The sequence below is a fragment of the Lissotriton vulgaris genome, chromosome 4_1 (assembly GCF_964263255.1).
Source record: "Lissotriton vulgaris chromosome 4_1, aLisVul1.2, whole genome shotgun sequence".
NCBI classification, from domain to species: Eukaryota; Metazoa; Chordata; class Amphibia; order Caudata; family Salamandridae; genus Lissotriton; species Lissotriton vulgaris.
Window position 1 is genome coordinate 1,207,886,405 of NC_141691.1, and position 20,771 is coordinate 1,207,907,175.

At 44.8% G+C, this 20,771-nt stretch overlaps 1 protein-coding gene across 2 annotated transcripts in view; it reads right to left on the reverse strand.

The window, feature by feature from the left end:
* ZNF830 (zinc finger protein 830) overlaps nucleotides 1–20,771 on the reverse strand; it is a 173,040-nt gene that overhangs the window by 35,128 nt on the left and 117,141 nt on the right. The gene's annotated exons all lie outside the window — the stretch shown is intronic.

Genomic DNA, 20,771 nt, shown 5'->3' on the forward strand with positions numbered 1-20,771 from the left:
GGCCGGCCGTGCTTTCAGTTTCCCGGAACGGCTTCTCCTCACCTAATTAGGGGAGGAGAAGCCCTTTGATGTGCTTCACACCAATGCGCCTCAGTCATTCCTCTTGTTTGTATTTGCTTCCAGACTCCACGATCTGCTCATGTGCACAAGACGCTTTACACATTACACTCATCTGCCTGAAGTGGGAGTTTTAAACAAGCAAAGCTGGTCCTTCTGTACTTGCAGTTTCACTTCTAATGTGTGTTGTTATTTATCATGATTTTTAGCTGAGGTGTATCACGCTCGTTCATGAGTTTGATCTTTTCATACTGTGAAATGTTTTCTAAGTTGTTTTTGATTGTCTTACCACTGGAGGTCTCCCTGTGCTACATTTAGCCTCTGACACATGCAACGCCACGCAACAACGCAACGCCACTCAACCATGCAACGCCACTCAACCATGCAACGCCACTCAACCATGCAACGCCACTCAACCATGCAACGCCACTCAACCAAGCAACGCCACTCAACCAAGCAACGCCACTCAACCAAGCAACGCCACTCAACCATGCAACGCCACTCAACCATGCAACGCCACTCAATCATGCAACGCCACTCAACCATGCAACCCCACTCACACACGCAACGCCACTCACACACGCAACGCCACTCACACACGCAACGCCACTCACACACGCAACACCACTCAACCACGCAACGCCACTCAACTACGCAACGCAACTACGCAATGCCACGCAACTACGCAACGCCACGCAACTACGCAACGCCACGCAACTACGCAACGCCACGCAACTACGCAACGCAACTACGCAACGCCACGCAACTACGCAACGCAACTACGCAACGCCACGCAACTACGCAACGCAACTACGCAACGCCACGCAACTACGCAACGCCACGCAACTACGCCACGCAACTACGCAACGCCACGCAACTACGCAACGCCACTCAACTACGCAACGCCACTCAACTACGCAATGCCACTCAACTACGCAATGCCACTCAACTACGCAACGCCACTCACACACGCAACGCCACTCACACACGCAACGCAACTACGCAACGCCACGCAACTACGCAACGCCACTCAACTACGCAATGCCACTCAACTATGCAATGCCACTCAACTACGCAACGCCACTCAACTACGCAACGCCACTCAACTACGCAACGCCACTCAACTACGCAACGCCACTCAACTACGCAATGCCACTCAACTACGCAACGCCACTCACACACGCAACGCCACTCACACACGCAACGCCACTCAACTACGCAACGCCACTCACACATGCAACGCCACTCACACACGCAACGCCACTCACACACGCAACGCCACTCAACTACGCAACGCCACTCAACTACGCAACGCCACTCAACTACGCAACGCCACTCAACTACGCAACGCCACTCAACTACGCAACGCTACTCAACTACGCAACGCTACTCAACCACGCAACGCCACTCAACCACGCAATGCCACTCAACCACGCAACGCCACTCACCTACGCAACGCCACTCACCTACGCAACGCCACTCCCCTACGCAACGCCACTCACCTACGCAACGCCACTCACCTACGCAACGCCACTCACCTACGCAACGCCACTCAACTACGCAACGCCACTCAACTACGCAACGCCACTCAACTACACAACGCCACGCAACTACGCAACGCCACGCAACTACGCAACGCCACTCAACTACGCAACGCCACTCAACTACGCAACGCCACTCAACTACGCAACGCCACTCAACTACGCAACGCCACTCACACACGCAACGCCACTCACACACGCAACGCCACTCAGCCACGCAGTGCCACTTTCACACACACTGTGCAGTGCACAATAGGTCTCGCAGTAGGAAAGTTGGAGATATTGGTTTTTTAAATGACAAAGCCCTTTATGTTTTTAACATGCAAAATAAAAGGCATTGTTAATTGCAATTGTAATAGCTCCAACTTTCCTACTGCGAGACCTATTGGCAACGCCAGTGCTTGTTTAAAATTATAAACAAAGGCAGCAAAATAATAAAATCTGCTAAAGTACATTTCACAAAAATGAAAAAGAGAAACTGTAGGTCATGAAAGCCTTTCCACTATGCCTCTAGGGTCAATTAGACAGTTTATTTTTTCTGAGTCACTGAGAAGATTCCCTGAACAAAAGAGGCTTTCGACAAGTACAATTCTGAATGAAAACTAATTTTGTTTTCACACACTATCATTTGAAGTCAGCCTGTAAAGAATATTGCATTGGTTCATTCTTTTTCACATGGGGGTAGCTTTGGTCAGATTGATTCCTCTATCATGCCTGCTCTCTTTCGTAAATGTCCTTGTATGGGAATGAGATTATGGGAGGATCAGCATAACGTAGGCACCAATTGCTTGCAATTTCAAAGGAAAAACCAATCAAATAAAGAATACCAGTTCAGACAAACCATTTCCGTGAAACTATTTATAGGAAATGTGTTACACATTTTAAAGAGCACAAACAAACATACTGCCTTTAATTTGGTTATCTCAAAACAGGTCATGGTTCGTACAACAAATATTGAAAGTACTTTACTATAAAATGAAAGCAGTTTCCTTCCAAGTACCAATAAATATTGCTTAAATGATACTTTAAAAATCAGCACCTTTATAAACTTGTCAATATGGGGGCCTTTCTTTGATTCCATTGCCTCAAGGTGGCTCACTTTGTACCAATATGAGGTTTTAAACTTCAAAAATGAAATACATTTATCAGGTTAGAGTTTTCTTTAGGTCCCTGGAAACATGGACGTATGGTTGCACTCTGTGTTCCAAACAAGCTTAGAGTAGTTTTCGGTTCACAAGCACAAATAATTACCTCGTAGTGAGTTCAACTGATAAGAGGCTGAATCGCTGCTATGTGGGCGCCATCTAAACACACTGTATATTTTACGCTATATTTTCATCCTCTGTTTCAGCAGCTTATTCCACAATGGAACAGAATTCGGCCAACTGCCGCACTTGTTTTCTTTATGTGCCAAAAGGCCATGTACAGCCGCAAATTGGCTGAATATGAGAACAAAAAAACAAATGTTCACTGAAACGGTTAGGCATGTTAGCTATAGTTAGGCGTGAAGGTAAGATCTTAGCTTACGTAAAAAAAAAAAACCTAGACTTTCAGTAAAAAACACAAAGGTTAAACTGACGTTATGGCTAGATGGTGAAATAAAATAAAACCTCATGTTTAAAAACAAATAATACTAAACACTGAAATTCACCTTTCATAGTTTACTGAGCTAACTAGAACTTACACCCCCACCTTGCTCAGCTCATGACCTCACATATTATGAACACCACTCATGAAATGTTAAGTCGTATCATTGTTGACATCACTGATGACCTCGGAGGTCCATGAAGTTATACAGGAGTACGGCATTCTGCCTTGTTGCTCTAGATGCTCATGGACCTCCTCTTTGGTTGGCAATATCAAACTACATCAGGGGGTACTTTATCCCAAATACAAATAAATGTCATGCACTGTACTGGTTGGGTCAATTCAAAGACCTTAATTAACATGCTTCACCAATGTTCCTTCATAGTGTAACAAAGTTATACATCTCAAGGATCAGTCCACGTATTTCAGTCAGGCTTTAAAAAGTCCCATGAACTTAACCAATGGGAGAAGAGAATGCCTACCTTGGATTGCAAAAGCAAGCAGAGCAATGCAAACCACCATGGATGGGTAAACATTATCAATGAAAGATAAGGTTTCTGTAATAAAGTGAATAATCTCACATGTTAATATTCCAATAGGTTACGAATGAAGGCTTAGTTACAGAATCAATTACGTTATCAAGAAAAGAAAAATGACATGTGGGAGCCAAACGACCTCACACGCTCCGGGAAAAGTTGGGTTACATTGGGCATGATGGTTGCCAAGACAAATATAGCGCAGAAATGGGGAGGAGTGGAGTTGCCTATCCTGGCGGCATGGGGTAAAGATATGGATGCAGCCATGATAGCTGAGAGGTCGGTATTTAGTAACAGAGGTTGCCCTAAAAAGTGGAATAAAATGTGGGGGGCGTGGAATGCGTACAGGGTGAGCTTTGTGATCCACCATCAGACCGAGAGGACAGTGACTCGGACTCAGAGGCGGTCTGATGTCCCAGGAATGACTAAAGGGCGTTGGGTTTCAGGTGTTGTGGAACTGCATACTTGTGACTTTGTAATAATTCAAAATGTGTCTGATAATGATGTGCTGGGCTGTACTGCATGTTTATGCTTCAGATTTTTTTATTGTGTTTTCAGCATGAAAACAAATAAAGTTTTTTTTTTAAAACGTCAAAGAAAAGAAAAATGTGTAAAAGTGCTAACGAGCTCAGTGCTCCAAGGTGGTTCATAAGTAGTGCCTTAAAGGAGTTAAAGACAGAGGTGTGAAAAAATGATATGACCACTGGGTTCACTACAATTCATCATACAGAACAATTGAATTAATGTATTCATTGAGTGCCTGGTTCAAATGTGTACAAAGTTGTCTGCTCATCATCAGGACTATAGCATTTAATTGGCCTCAAAAAAGGACTACAGGAGACAGAGGGGAGTGGAAAAAGAAGCCTATCAATGATAAGGCTGTTTCAGATGCACAAAAAAGTAACATAACTTAAAGAAATGCGGGGGAGGGCCAAGAGGCACCCTGTACTGTGAAGGTAAATAAGCTGAAAAGCGAAAGACCGCAACAATTCAGGAAGGCATCAATTCAGCAAGTAATTCCATATTGTAGAAATGTACACTTCCATACAAAATCGAGGGATATTTTCCTTATAAGAAGAGGAATGTGCTACATGAGCAAATAGAAAAGCGATGTAGAGACAAGAAAGCAAAAAAAAAAAAAATAATCAATCTAAGAAAAAATGTCTGCTAGATAAGAAAAAAGTAATGTATAAAGGCTGTTCTGAAAATTATACGTAGAAGATGAGTGGTCTAATAGAAATTAGAAGTTGCTGATGCGGAAACTTAGTTGGTGGAGAAGGGGCTCAGGAAATTTCTACAGAGTTGCACAGGTGGACCATTGAAGAAGGAGGAAATACAATAGGGAAAGGAGAAAAGCGGGAGACGGGCGACAAAAATGGAAATAAATAGCTTAGAAAGAGAGAAAAGAGGAAATAAATAACAAAGAGGTAATGTTTAGAATTACCAAAGATCAACAGGAAAGGAACTTAAATACAAAAATTAGTTTGTGAAACAACAATTAACACAAATAAAGTTAATACAGCAATGCATTGCACATCTAGGAATGAGGTCCAGTCATCTCAAAAGGAACAAGTGATATTAGATAAAGTCCATAGAGTAATCAGAGGATGATAGATGAGTCATATAGCTAGGAATAGGTTTAAATTTGGAGTCAATTTCAGGTTTATCATAATGGAGCTTGCACCACAGAAGCCTTATCAGTACTCTTCTAGCCAAAAAGGTACCCACATCTCATCCTTTTACTGACTAGTCAGTTCTATCAATAACTTGCCACCCGGAAGTTGTTTTCGAAATGCTGTTTTTCCAAAACGTGATAGACCAAAGGAGTACTTGGAACCTTTTATCAGATTTTGCACTGCTGTTACCAAATCTTTGTTTTCATTTTATGCGACGTTTGGCAATGTAAACAAGGTTGTAGGAGCTCCAAATACAACATATCCAGTTTTGGTATTAACACTGGAAAAGTAAATGAACATGATTTTTTTTTTGTGTTTAAACATTTTAGCATCATTAGTGAAACTGCAAACAGAACATAACCCAAATTTAAAGAGTCCAACGTGGGAGGTAAAGTCCAACAACTCATTAGTCTTACACAGCCTGTGCCTGCAGTCCCTGTAGCAGGGGAGCACAACCTGGGGCTAGTGGTGGCATTGTTTGAGGCACCAGAAGTGTAGGAGCCCAGAAGGGCATGCAAGCGCATCGAGTGAGCCCCCCTCCCCGTTGCCAAATGCATGGTTTGCTGTGGCCCCTGATCGAGGGGCTGTTTTGAGCCTCTGAGGGTGATGGTACTGAGACTGGGCTGAGATGCGCGACAGTAATGGTGGGCCTTGCTAACTGGAGGCTACACTAGAGTGCCCTAAAAGTCTGAAGAGTCCTCGAGAGACACTTCAGTCAACCCACACAAAGAAGGAACGGTATGAGTGGCCCAAGGACACCGTTGCTGACCCCGAGCAGTGAGGATGAACAGAGATTCACTGGGGACCACTCAGAGGGGTTGCGAGACTGACTGCAGTGGGATCAAGCACACTTCAGTGGTCTGTAGCACTGGCTGGAGACACAGGTCAAGGGGTGGTGTGCTGACAGTTTGTCACCACGGCAGCTCTTGAGGAGACTCCGACCATCAACCACTGGGATGTGGAAGGGAGGACTTTGCCTTCTCACTGCTCCCTCCCTTCCTCCAGCTCTTCAGCCGCTTGCAATAGGGAAGAGGGCTTGTAACAGTGTAGGTGTGCAGAAATACAACTGGTTGCCCAGAATCATGGAGAAGACGTCAAGGAAAAAAAGAGAGACACTGGAAGGTTGGTCCCAGGGGAAAGTGACACTCTGAATGATGAGGGGGCATGCTTTGCATCCGGGATCCTCCAAGGTACTACCCTGAATTATATTTTGCAGGCGATAACAGCCTTTAGGGAGGCGCTGGAATCAAAAATATCACATTGGTGGTGGATCTAGAGAGTCTGAAAGACAACCACAGGCGCCTTGAAGAACGTGTCACAACAGCGGAGAGAACGTTGGCTGAAATCCCCCAGAGAAGGTGAGGCTGCAGGAGAGCCTAAAGTCCATGGAGGCTAGGCTTAATACCTCAAGAGTCAAGGTCAGAGGAAGATGAAAACAGGTTCTGTCAGAAAAATATTATGGAGATAGGTCTACCTGAACTTGCAGAGGGGGACTCCATGTTGGACTTCCTTCAACGATGGTTGTGAAAGGAGGTGGCGACAGATGGGCTTTCATCCTTTTTTGTGTTGGAGAGAGCACATAGGGTCCGGCACTGCCTCCGACCCGGGGGCGCGGCCTCAAACTGTGGTGGCTAGACTGTTGCATTATAAGGACCAGGACCACATGCTGCATCAGGCCAGATTGTGGGGAGACCTGAAAGTGGGTATCAGCAAAGTCATGCTGTTCCCGGACTTCACTAAACAGTTCCAGAAACAACAGTCCACATTTATGGAAGCTAAGAGGTGAGTCAGGAAATTGGGACTTCGCTATGCTATGATGTTACTCGCCAGACTGAGTGTAATGTGATAACAGGGGTGCAGTAGTTACAGACCCCGCAGAAGGTGTGGAGTGGTTACACCATCACCCGGCCTTTGGAAAATAGCCAGGAGCCTTCATGGAGGAAATCAATGAGAACTAGGTCGAGGGGCAGATCTAGGAGCTACAACGGAGCAGATACCACAAAGGCGGAAGTCCAGCAAGAACAGATGTGGGCAGTGGAAGTACTGGCCATGATGAGCAGCACTGGTGCGAGTTCCTCGTCGACAGTGGGGGATGATGAGCTTGAGACTCGGATTCCGACCGCGGGTCCATCTCATCTGTAGGCTCCGGTCAGTGCTACCTGTGAGGACACCAGGCACAGCTGATGAACTCTTGTAACACAGTCACTCTTTGCTTTTGTTAAAATTAGTGCTGGAGGGGAGGTTGCGCTGGGATGCTCCGTAAAGTTTTGGCAGTGCCGCCAGACCCCCTTGGTAACTTGCCAATGGTATTCATACGCTGGTGGATGGTAGATTGCCTAGCATGAGGGACTCAAACTGCCACACCACTTCTTTTACACATGTGTCCACCTGCAAGTGTTTGCAGTTGGAATGCTAGTTTGAATGGGGTAGTTGCCTACTTGTCCTGGGGATGGGTATTTGGGTTGAATGTTGTTTAGTTGGGAGTTGTAAACAAGAGTCGCATCCTAATAGACCAGCCTAGGGAGAGTGTGCCGCACAACAGGGTCAGGGCTTGATTATGGGTACAAACTATAGCACAAATGTATGTCCCGTTATCTACAGATTCATATCCTGGAACAAAAGGGAGATGAACGGCATGGCGAAGAGGTATGAAGTGTTCTCATACCTTAAAAGAAGGGGGGGGTTCATAAAGCGTTATTGCAAAAAACGCACCTAAGGGCCGAGGAAGTGTTGGTGCTGCTGAGAAGATGGCGGGGACAGGCCTATTACACCACATACTCTGAGGGGTACTTGTATGGGTGCATCCGGGGGTCCCCTTGTCAGAAAACCGGAGAATTAGTAGACCCAGCATGCAGGCCGGTTGAGACCGGACGTGATTAATGTTTATTCCTGGACCATAGACCAGGGAGCGTTTCTGCTGGACTTGTTCAGGGTACTAGCACCCTACCTTGTACATTTGGTCATCATGGGGAAGACTATATTGCGTAACTGACACTGCACTGGACATGCTCGTGCTGAGTGACACTCCGGTCCGTTACGTAGCTCATTTATGTGCTGGGGGGTAGACCTGATGGGGACTCATAGATTCTTGGTGCCGCACCCGCCTAGTGATCAGGGATTACTCTTTTTTTATTCAGGCCTCCATGAGCAGCATGTGCACTTGGACACTTTGTGTACACCAGATGTGCATGGTTTGATTAACAATGTTAAATACCTAGCAAGAACTATATAGGACCATAACCCGGTACTGGCTCTATCTGAGCTGGGAGCAGACGCAGCCCGTATCCCTACATGGAAATTGAAGCCAGAGTCCTTAGAAGATCCAGTCTTCCAAAACATGATTAGAGATAGCATAAGAAAGTATTTTGAGGACAACACCAGTACAGCATCCACCCCACAGTTAGAATGATATTAGAGGGAAGTACACGATGGAAATGGTGGGCATCAGGCGCACTTTATTAAGTGAGGTGGTGGCCATGGAAGTGGAACAGAGGGAGGCAAAAAAATTAGGCTGGGTCGCCCAGAACTGCAACAGACCCTGGCAGGCTCCAGGGAGATGCTAGCGGGACAAATAGAGAAACTTAAGATGTTTCGCCTACAGGGAATACATGCCCCCACTCAGCAGTCAAACCACCAAAGCAGCAAAAGATCCCAGGGCAGAACCAACAAAGCAGCAACAGAAGGAAGGAAGACTTCTGACCCAAGAAAGTGACAATTGTGTTCAGCATGAACGGTGCATGGTGTGAAAGTGTGTTCAATATATACAGTGAATCGAAAGGTCAATGTGGCTCAAGTTAAGTAACAACGCAAAAATTTGTCTTGTTTGAAAGGATGATTCAGATGAGCCACACTGGGGGATGCGCCATTTAATGAGCTGAAGGGTCGACAACTTTTCGATCCTCGTTAGTCAGGATCATCTTTAGGACCGCTTGTCTGTAAAACAGTTATTTAAAGAAAATATCAAATTGCTGAAGGGACATCAAATACAATACGGTATCTTTTAAATGAATACTGAAGCCAATATTTTCAATCTTTACAGATGTCATGGTTTGTTTTTCAAATACACTTCAAGCTGGGAACTGAACATAATTAAACTAGCATTGGCATCGCCAATAGGTCTTGCCTTTGGGACTATATAAGTGTTTAGCAAGAGCTATTGGCTTGGTCAATGTATATAAGCTATGTTGTAGAGCAGGGTGGATGTTGTGCAGCATGTTGAAAAGTTATAATAAAAAAAGTATCACAAGTAGTTATGTTACCTTATACATAACCAATAAGAACTCATGTACAACTGAATGACCTTAAAAAGAATTAACGCAAAAAGATTCTTCTAGTTTTCTTCGTTCTTGCGATGTTTATTGAGAAGTAGAATGAAGTATTTGTTTTTCTAATATTACAAGTACTAATCTTTACCTCTTGTTTGTAACTTCCTGTGTCATGCTTTAGACATCAGCAAGACCAGTAACCTCTCCTATATGGTGGTGGGGGGGCGCTCTTTGTTAAATCTCCTTGCATGTATGTGTAAGTGAAACTCACAAGCGCAAACAGGTATGTTCAAAATTGCAAAACCCTTTTGGAATTAGGAGAAAATGTTTTTGGTGTTTTGTGCTTGTAAATCGCCTCTTTTTTTTCTGTGCAGTTTTATATAGCTCAAACTCTGACCCGAAGGTTTCAGAGTGCTTTACATGAGCACCAGTTACATTACGCACGTGCACATCTATTTTTAGTAGGCAAAGTGAGATTAAGCAATTTGACGAGAATCACAAAGTGTTGAGCCGACCCCGAGACTCAGACCTAGTTCCCAAGCTGGCACCTCTGGCCATTATGCCACATCCTCCCGGGAGGGGGTGTTCCGAGGCGAAACTTTACTAACATTTTTGTGGACAATGTCTAAAATTTGCGAACGTTACAGGTTTCCGAACATTACCTGAAAGACTCTTGTAAATTCCTAAAATTATTAAATATTCCCTCATGAGAGGTTCTAAATCCCTTCATCTTTAAATAGTTCCCTTTAGAATTATCAGAATGTTTTTTGCCAGGATCGAATAATCGGTGCACTTCTACAAAAAAAAGTACTGAGCGACAGCCTGCTTCTCGACTGGCTGATAAGCTGTGTGGGACCAGCAGTGCACTGCATTATGTGGAACACGGTAAAGGGCAGGCAAACCCTTTTCGTCTACAGTGCCAGTTCTGTCCCCTGCCCTGTGTTTGAAAGCACTGAACACATTTAAAGGGGTGACATGCAAAGAAAGCTCACTGCGCCAGTTGAGAAGCTCATTACATGACTGCTGCTTTGAATTGCTGTTTAAAATGCGATCAGTGAGCCACAAGAAAACGACTGATTGACAAGGGAAATCTGACATTGTGTGTACAGTATAAATATTTTCAATATATTGATTCTACTACGGTGCATAATGCACTATCATAATAGCTCATCATCATCAATAACTTTATTTCGGTCACCACGGACCATAAAAGTGCAGATAAAATACATACATTGCACGAAGAGTGAATAAAACAATAAAGAGCATATATACAAATAGGAGTCAAACATCTAAAATCGGATTAAACATTTAGTAGTTATCGAGATGTACATCAAATACAATATTGTATTTACAAATAGTCTCTACATACATTTTCTCCGTCTGTGCCACAAACCAATTAAGAACTGCAAGACCGCAAAAACAATTGGGGGATGGGTGTCATACTTTAAGACCCTGCGTGCTTGGGCACATTGACTGAAACTTAAATTTCTACAAAGTGGTATCAGCCAGCATTTCCTTATGGTCTGATAGGCAGGGCAAAAAAACAGGACGAGGAGTTAATCCTCTAGGTCGGATTTACATGCCGGGCACACGGCATTCTCTGTATTGTCCCATTTGCTGGTAAATGCCCTGAGCGGGAGACTGCCAATCCTAAATTGCATATAAAGTTTCCTTGCTAATGGGGGGGGGGGGTAGATTAGCTCCTGAAAGTCCTCCCTTTTAGGTTCTATTTTTACTTGGAGGAACTCTGCTGTTAGCCTTCCCACTGTAGTGCACCTATGAAGAGATAGTAAGTTATGGTGCCTAAAGTGATGGACCACCTCTGCCCTAGATAACCCTGGGCAAGTTGCCTCAGGATTATCCCAAAGCTCGGGTAAGCCGATCCTAATACTAACTGCCTTAATATGCGAGAGCCATGGAATTTTCTTAATTCTCAACATAGCCCAGACCTCCAGGAATTCTTTTTTGTAGGAGACTAATTCGGGCACTGACCATAGTCTTCTCCAATGCATCAAAGGCTGTAGTGCTACTTCCTCCTCTATAGGGGCTAGCCCCAAGTCCTTGCGTAGGGGCACAAGCGGTGTACTGGCGGTTAGACCCAATAAATTCCTCAAAAAGGTATGTTCTACTTTCATGAGGCTGGATGCACTTTGGTGTCCCCATAGTCCCGTCCCATGCATAGAAGCCGTCTAGCCTGAAGTTTATACATTTCTATGACCGGGGCCAATGGCTTGAATTCAGATATTCTGTGCACTTTTGCAATTCCCCCGCCACTTGAGATAACCTAAGAGCCACCTTTGCTGACTGGATTCCCCAGTCAAGATGTTCTGTAAGAGTGATGCCTAAGTACACAAAGGTCTTAACTCGCTCTATAGGGGTTCCATTCAGAAGTGGATTTGGACGAGTCTGCCTTGGGGGATTAAAAATCATAAATTTAGTCTTGCCTAAGTTTATTTCTAAACCTCTAGAGGCACAGAATGCAGCAAAACCATCCAATGTTCGTTGGATACCCGTTGATGTTTTGGACAACAACAAAGACTCGTCTGCAAACATCAACGCGGGCACCCGACCTGAGACTAACCTGGGGACATCTTTATCCTTTACTCCAAGCAGGTGGTCTATAAGCCCATTTATATAAAGACAGAATAAGGTGGGGGCCAGGACGCACCCCTGGCGCACACCTTTTTTCACTGGGAAGCGGGCCGAAAGTTCTCTGTACTTCCCACACCTGACTTGAGCATAATTGTCAGTATGGAGTCTAATTAGCACATCGAATAAATACATTGGTAGGCCCAGATCAAATAATATACTCCACAGCTTATCCCTCGGCACTAGATCGAATGCAGCCCGAGGGTCAACAAAGATGAGGTAGAGGCTGCCACCCTCCACACTCACCGTTTTCCAAAACAATACCTGGAGTCAAAATATCTGATCGAGGATCGAAGTACCCAGCCTAAACCCAGCCTGCAAGGTACTTAAGATCCCATTTTCCTCTATCCACCCCTGGATTCTGTCTAGGATGATCCTTCTCATCAGTTTTTGTGTGAAGTCTATCAAACTGATAGGCCTATAGTTATACTGCAGAAGGGGACAACCTTTTTTCTGGATGGGTACTATCTCCGCTCCGCACCATGTGTGTGGCGGGTCCATGCCCTTTAATATTGCATTAAAAAGAACACCCAAATGTGGTGCCCAAATTTTCGATTCAGACTGAAAATAATCCCCTGGAAGCTTATCCAGGCCGGGTGCATTGTTGGGTAAGAGTTTCACAATTGCGGCTTCAACCTCACTTAACGTAATGTCCCAGGACCCCTCCAATCGATACTCATGGAGGGGTCCTAGGGTAGGGAACGAGGGACCCTTTTCACCAGAATATCCATAGAGAGCTCCAAAGTGGGCTTCCCAGGCGGTAGCTGCTATGTTCGGTTCAAAACCTGTTCTGCCCCGTGTCGCCCCAGAGCTCACAATCGCCCAAAACGATTTAGAGTCCCTACACAAGAGTGCTATTCTTAGATCTTCCCATCTATTTGCTTCCCAATCTTTCTTTTCCCTTTTAATACCCTGATTATGCTTAAGCCGGCATTGCTTGATGCTTGGCTTATCCTTTGCTTTTATTGCCGTTAGCAAGTCTTTTTTTGCTTTCCGACAATTAGCATTATACCAGGGGTGTGTTGCGAGTGGACTTGCTTTCTTACCTCCTTCGGGGTAGAACACATCAAACAGTTTAGCAGCCAACTGTTTATGAATTTCCAGAGGCCTATTCAAGGATTCTTGGTAGGTGTCCTTATCCCCAATCTCTCCCATTTCTATCAACTGTGGCAAGGCCTGTTGATATATACCTGCAAGTTTAATTGGGGAGCCCTGTAAATATGACCGTTTAACTCTCTACCTGTTGTTAGTTAGCAGGAGGGGCTGTTGTACAGCGTTGGGCTTGGGAGGGGGGTTTGACAGCCCAAAACTCCCTGGTTTCAAATTCAAAACCAGGGCGGTGTGGTCACAGTCTTTTCTCGGGGTAGACCCTGAAATCCAGGACCTTATCCCAGTGTCTAAGTTCAACCAATATATAGTCGATGAAGGAATTTTGCCCTTCTCTATTGAAGGTTGATAGACCAGGTCTGTCTGATTTTGTCCTCCAGTTACAAGCCCTCAGAACGATTAGAGTGTAAGAGAGTTTATTTGAAGAACTAGCGGTGTCCATGTTCTAACAGGTGCTATCTGTGGTTCTGAGATGCGCCAGTACTGGTCCTGATCGGCTAATCCATCTAAGCCTGTGCTGCTAAGAGGTTCAAATTGGCAGTTAAAATCACCACCTACTATTAGGACAACTGCTGGGTAAAAGGTCATATTGAACTGCCTCAGTGCGTCAAGAGTTCCAGATTCTTGCCCACTCTGCATAGGCCTCGAGTAGATATTAAGTAGGGCAATTTGTGTAGAATCTGGGAGTGTTAAAAGAACACATTGGACATCAGGTGAGTTAGTTGATATATGAACTGCTTTAGAACCCAAGTGTGTACCCACCCAGGTGCTTAAACCCCCCCGATGGTCTACCCCTGCCCACTGTTGTAGCCAGTATATTAAAGGTGGCGAAACCGCCCATCAAGGTCTCCTCCAGTGCCCACGTCTCCTGCAGTAAGCAGATATCGCACTTTTCTACAAACAGACCCCGGTCAGGGGAAGATAATTTGCTTTTGATCCCTGACAAATTACAGGAGAGAATTTTAATGGTACCACACATTGCTATATCCCGTGTTACACCTGGTACCCTCGGGCAACTGGTAACCCCGGCGTGTATGGCTTCACCAGATCCTTCCCCTCTAACACAAATTGGCCGCTTACCCCCTTGTATTCCTTCCTGGGCCCTTCTCTTTAACAGCTTAGTTAAAACACAACCGTCATCCCACTGTGTCGCAGGGGATAAAGCTCCACGCAGTGCGACCACGTGGTCACTCCCCGTATCTTGCCCCACATTTGCCCTGGTTGCCACCCTAGCACCTACACCCTCTTGTTGGATATTTGCAGGGATGTGGGAATCATTTACATCAACATTGACAATGAATCCTACTCTAGCTACTCGTGAGCCCTGGCCATCGATTGTTGGAAGTATGGGCAGTCGGTTCACAAGCCGTCAATCTATTTGATCTAGGATGCTAAACCTATTGCTTTGAGGAAACGTGGAAAGTATGGGGGTGAATGTGTTACTCCCTTCCAGCTTGCCGCCCCCACATGGTCTCTACGGCGCACCATATCCTGGGCCCCCCAGAACTGTCCAACACTGTTACTATTGGGATCAGACTGAGGAGCGGGGTAAAAGTAGGATAGGTGTAGGGATTGAGTTTGCTTTTCAGACCGTGCTGGAACCCAATTGCAAACATATTCCACAGCACGTCTGTTCCTAAAATTAATTATTACGCAATCTTCCACAATGGTTTTTTGCCTTGCCCCCACCCAATCCACTCATATTACAAACAATATGTCGCCAGAAACTTGCGAGGCAAGTGGACTATTGTGGTTAAGCCACTGCATACATTTATTTTTGAGTTCAGTATAAACCTCCTTTTTTCCCTGGCTCAAAACTGGCACCCCTGCAAGGACCACCACATATGGTAATGAATCTGGAGGAAGATCTATATGTGGTAGAGCTTTTATTGGTTCTTCCTGCAAAGTATTTCTGCTTGCTCGGGGTTCTTGATTCTCAGACCCTCTCACCCCCCCCAGGTCACCCCCTTCCAATCAATTCATTGTTATTAATTACAGCAGTATCCCTTACTCGGGGTAGGGGGTCAATAGGAGCTGTCACCAAAGGAGATGGATCCGGTATATTATCACTAGTAGACAGGGCGTGTTGATAACCATCTCCATTCTGTTGCAACCTATCAAGTTTCCATTCACCCCTGTATCCTGTAAACCATCCTGTGCCTGTGCAGATTCATACAATGATTCTAGGTGCAAGAGTCTGTTTTCTATCATGGTGGGTCTTTCATAGATAGGGAGACAAGTCTTTGTAAAGATAAGTTCCAGTTTGGCCCAAAAGTCAGCTCCCAGCTCAGTAGGACACACATCACTAAAGCTCGATGGAGGTAAAGCCGCTTGTACAGTGGGCGGGCTTGCAACTGGGCTGTTTGGTGTTCTTGTACTTTGTCCTTTCCCCTCGTTGTTCCGTTTTTGGATTTTCGCTTTCCTATTTTTCAAAGGGGCGCCCCCACGCTTCCTTTTAGGGACCGGATCACTGCAGGATTTGTGGCCCCCAGTTTAGAACTATGTTTAGATCGTGTTTTTGGCCTGGGATTCGAAGATCCTGAAAGTTCATGACAGGGGTCAGATGTACTTTGGATGGCTGGGGCAGCCACCGCTATATCAGAGGATATGTGAGAACCTTCGGTGACTTGTAGAAGATTACTCCCCTCGCCAATAGCTCTTATCATGGTTGATTCAGGCCCTTGTTGGTGATTGGGCGACGCTGCGTATACCAGCATACCCATAGATGACAGACTGTCAAAGGCAGGCTCCAACGATAGCCTTCTTTCAGTCAATTCGATTTCGTGGGCCAACACGGATGATGCCCTCGTGAGGAATTGGTCCAAGGTGCCCACTATTGACCCGCCATTGATGGACTTCCTCCCCTTCCCTGCCTTAGTGGTAGTCATAAAAGTAGTGGAAAGGAAGACAGCTTCTACAGTACTTGCTTGCGGGAGTTATAGCGTATTGAATCTCAATCTATCAAACTGCCAATATAGATATTCATGCACTAACCTTAATTTGCAGATGGAAAGGTGGGGGGCCCCGTCCCGTCCTCGACCGGTCTCGAACAAGCTCAAACGGGCTCAAACGGGCCCGCCCTTGTCCCGGGCTTGGCCCAGCACACCCCCGCACGCGTCCCGCGACGCGGGGTAGGTGCTGCGCTAAATAGGCAATGGAGATAGTCTGGAAATGAGGCTCAGTTGTGGGCGTCTCCTTTGGCCCCCTGGGACATGGAGTCCCTCAACACAGCGTCCAGAGTCCTTCCTCGCAGTATAACACTCAGTGGCTCATAATAGCAGATGGGGTGGCATTGCAAATAAAAGAATAGAGCAACTTCCTCATATTTTTTCCTTTCTTTTTTCTTGATTGATAAACATTTTATCCCTTTTTCTCAGGACTTCTTCAGGGCAAACAAATCATGTTTCAAGCAGAACTGATCCAGTCCCCAGTTCCCCTTTTAGCGTAAAAAATATATCAAGGTAACCGATGCAGTAGTGTGTCAAAACGACGTGCATTTTTAAACGTCTAAACTGTACATCATTTTTCCACCGTGTCCAAATCTAGATATATAAACACGTAGTTCCGTGAAGAGGTGCGCGAACGTAAACTATACCAGATTACGGTGGACTAAGAGAAACAGAAAAGCAAGGAAATAATCGGGCATGGTGGAAAAATGATGTACAGTTCAGACGTATAAAAATGCACATAGTTTTGACACACTACTGCATGGATTACCTTGAGAAATGTTTAAACTAAAAAGGGAGCTGGGGAATGGATCAGTTCTTATTTATTTTATTTATAAAGCCCAATACTCATCCCATAGGGAATATCATGGTGCTGTAAGACTCTCTAACCTATCGGCTGAGAGAACCCTGCTAAGAAATTAACCATGCCAGGTTAAAAATAACATAAAGGTCTAATTACAGGGACTTACAAGAACATAAGCGCAGTCTGAGGCTGTCACTAAGAAAAACTTTTCAAGGCTTTACTTTTAACACAACTCCTAACTAACTGGTCATTTTGTTCTCTGTAATAGCCCAGGAAGCAGGTTTAATGGGCCTCCAAGGAAAGTGCCTCGGCCTTTCCAGGGGTGAATGCAGAAACCTTCTCCTTCCCAGATCCATTGTTGCTGCCTTTGTATGCCCAGGCCTGAAATTTGATAAAACATGTGGAAAACAGCAGCTAAAACAAAACCAACCCAATAAAAAGAGACTGTTCTTATGATAAACCCCAGTAAAATTATACCTGTTTGTATGCTTTTGCAGACACCCTGGGAAAGGAGTTGGGAGCAACAAACACAGAGAGAGTAGGGGTAAAGTGGGGAGGAAAGGTGAGGGGATAGGGAATGTGGAAGAGAATTAAGTTTTGATATATTGTTAACAACAGGTTGTGAACACACAAAAATCTAAATCCTGCTTGTAGGTGAGACCTAAAAACATAGCTACAAAGATATATATCTTCCAAAGTGTTCTAACATCCGGAAAAAAGGAGAAATTCAGTGTACAAGAACATTAGAGAAGGTCCCATAATAGGAACTGGGGTCTTTCTTCCCCCTTTTCACCCAATGTAAAAACACCCCCCTCCTGCTGGGAAAGGCAAATCTGTCCAGCAACAGACACCCAGGTTTCAATGTCTCTTTGCCATACACGACTTAGCCTTGCGAAGGACACGCCCTGGTATAGAGGGCCAAATCTTTCACTAGCCAAATTGATATTCCTTAAACACTTGCTGTCCGTCCCTCCAGACTGCTCTGCAAAAGCCAATAAAGCAGAAAAAAAGCCAGCCTAACTGTAGGTAACATAAATGCTAATTTGCCCTTCCTTCACACTAGGGCCCCCAAAGCAGCATAAATATTGCCACCCTCAGCAATACATCATTTGGATTCAAGAGAATACTCTGCTACAGAAGCACAGAGGGGCACTGATGACTAACAAGAATGTTTGAACTGATGTTCTCCCAGAAAGTCGGGAATAAGCCTGGAAGACAGCTCTCCAAAGACCAGGTAGGCAGAGAAGTTTTACCTCCCGGTGGAGAGAGAGAAAAGCAGGCCCCGGAAAGGAAATGTGGCACAGTCTGAAGCCTATGAGGAGATCATTTTTGGGAAGTCAGACAAAATGCCCTTGCCCTACCAGGCCAGAAACTATGTAAGCAGTACCATCCAGTGGGTCAACACATTGAAATCAGCATGCAAGCTCTGTAAGTGTGGCAAGCCTGTAGCCTCCAAAATCAATAAAGCAGCTCCAGTACCTGGTGAAATCAGTATCTCTCATTAAAGCCAAACAGTAAGACTGAAAACATTCTACTATGGCCCTCCCTAGTTGGCTAAAGCTGGACCTCCCAATTGTGTTGTGCGTGGACCTTCACTCAAAACAAAGATACCCAATTGTAATTGGTAATCTGGTCGGTCCAGTAGGGCCCCCAATACTTTAGGTGCTCCGGAAAACTAAAGAAATTGATTTTTATCAGAGAGTTTGGTGATAAAAGTCCTTTATGTTTCTGGCTCCTGCTGTCCCCACTGAAATAAGCTGATGGATACCCTAGATAGGAACACCAAATGGTATCACACTAAATTATGCACAGTAGCCACAACGATCAGATTCTCAGTGGCAGATAGTGGCTTTTCAGCTGATGTTGCTTCTTGGAAATGTTTTGTCAATTCTCAGCACCTGGGCTAAAGACTATTCAGTTGTCTTAAATTGCATGGAGTGTCGCTGAGAAAATCAGTGCACAGAGCAGTCAGGCTTTCAATTCAAAATCAGTACACTGTAGCATAATCTGGGCCAATGACTGAACATAGCTAATCCAGTGCATGAAAAATACTCGAGAGCCTAGTGCCTGGAGGGAAAATATGATACCCCCATTGCTTTTCTATGGTTAACATTGTCCATAGACCCCCAACCCCACCCCAGTCACTTACTTGGTACAGACCTCGAGTGAAAGTTCTAGATTATGTCTGGGCCATATTTCAACCCATAATGTGCTAGGACCTTCTGTTTTTGTCGTTCTATGTGACTGTCATACTTGCCTACATGTTAAAAATACTTGGGCTCTGATTCTGGCTTGGTGGTAATATGCAATCCTGATTACTGTAGGAAATGCTAAACCTTAGAGAGAATCCACTGATCGTATTTTATCCAATATGGGGTTAGTAGGATTGAGGAAATTCTAACAGCAGATACTCCAAAGAAATAACCACTTCAAACATAGATGATAGCAGTTCCCATTCAACTGTAAATCAGGACCTTATTCTTACATAGCTCTGACTAGTCCGGAGTTTAGGTAGTGTGATGTGTCTGACTTCTAAACACCCCTCCGACCTCATTCAGTCAAGTGTAGAGAGGGAGAGACCTGTTATATAACTGGAGTGCAATAGTATTGGAGGCCATGAGACCAAAACAGGTAACAGCAGTGCCCATCGGGGAGCATGAATCCACATGATGGAACAGGTTTTCTTTTTCTTGGTCCAATATCTTTTCTGCTCTGTTACTTTGTTCATTCTAAAAGTGCAAAGCCACCGAAGACAGCCTGGTTACTGATATACAGTATCCTTCAATGATCAACGTGTAGCACAGACAAAAAACAGTTCTCTATGTCCCTTTTAACTTTCTGCTGTTTTGCACAGTTTCATTAATTGAGAAGGTGTGGTGCAGCGGCCGGGGCGACTGACTCCAGAAAACTGGTCTCACTGTTCGATCCCCGGCGGCAGGCTTAGCCCAGCACCATATGATTCTGGGCAACAGCTTGCCTAATCTTCCCGACGGCCCCCAGACCCTTGAGACCCATAGGGGCGATTAGTTTGCGCTTTCCAAATACCGGGTTATTTTTTATTTTTAATGACTATTTGAGTGCCTCAGATGCTAGCTTATAAGCACACATCAAAACATGGCTGACCACACAAGCAGTCAAAAGAGAGAAAAGTACCAAAAGGGAAGAATTTCAAACTCAATTTCTTAGTGATCACCTGAAACAAAAGGAGCAGACGAGAAAAAAAACTTATCCGTGTCAAATAAAGGTCAAGAACTGAGGTTCGAGGGTGTGAAAACGGAAAGCATTAAACTACTTTTTTCTTAAGTGAGGTGCTTGGCTTTTAAACTGAGTGTTGCTGGTACAGCTTTCAGGAACTCCTAGCCAGAGTTATAGTGATCAGAAACCTGAAGTCCAAACTATATAATAAGCATCAAGTATCTGAAAAATACCTAGACCAGGTAAATGGCAGCAGAGAACATTTTTAAGTAAAGTGCTTCATGTCAGTTGGGCATGGAGAAATGTAAGTTAAGGACTGTCTTCCATTGTTTGAATGAGTAGAGTGCCTGTAGGAATGTTACCTATCTACCTACCTACCTGTGATGTAATGTAAAATGTAAGCACAGT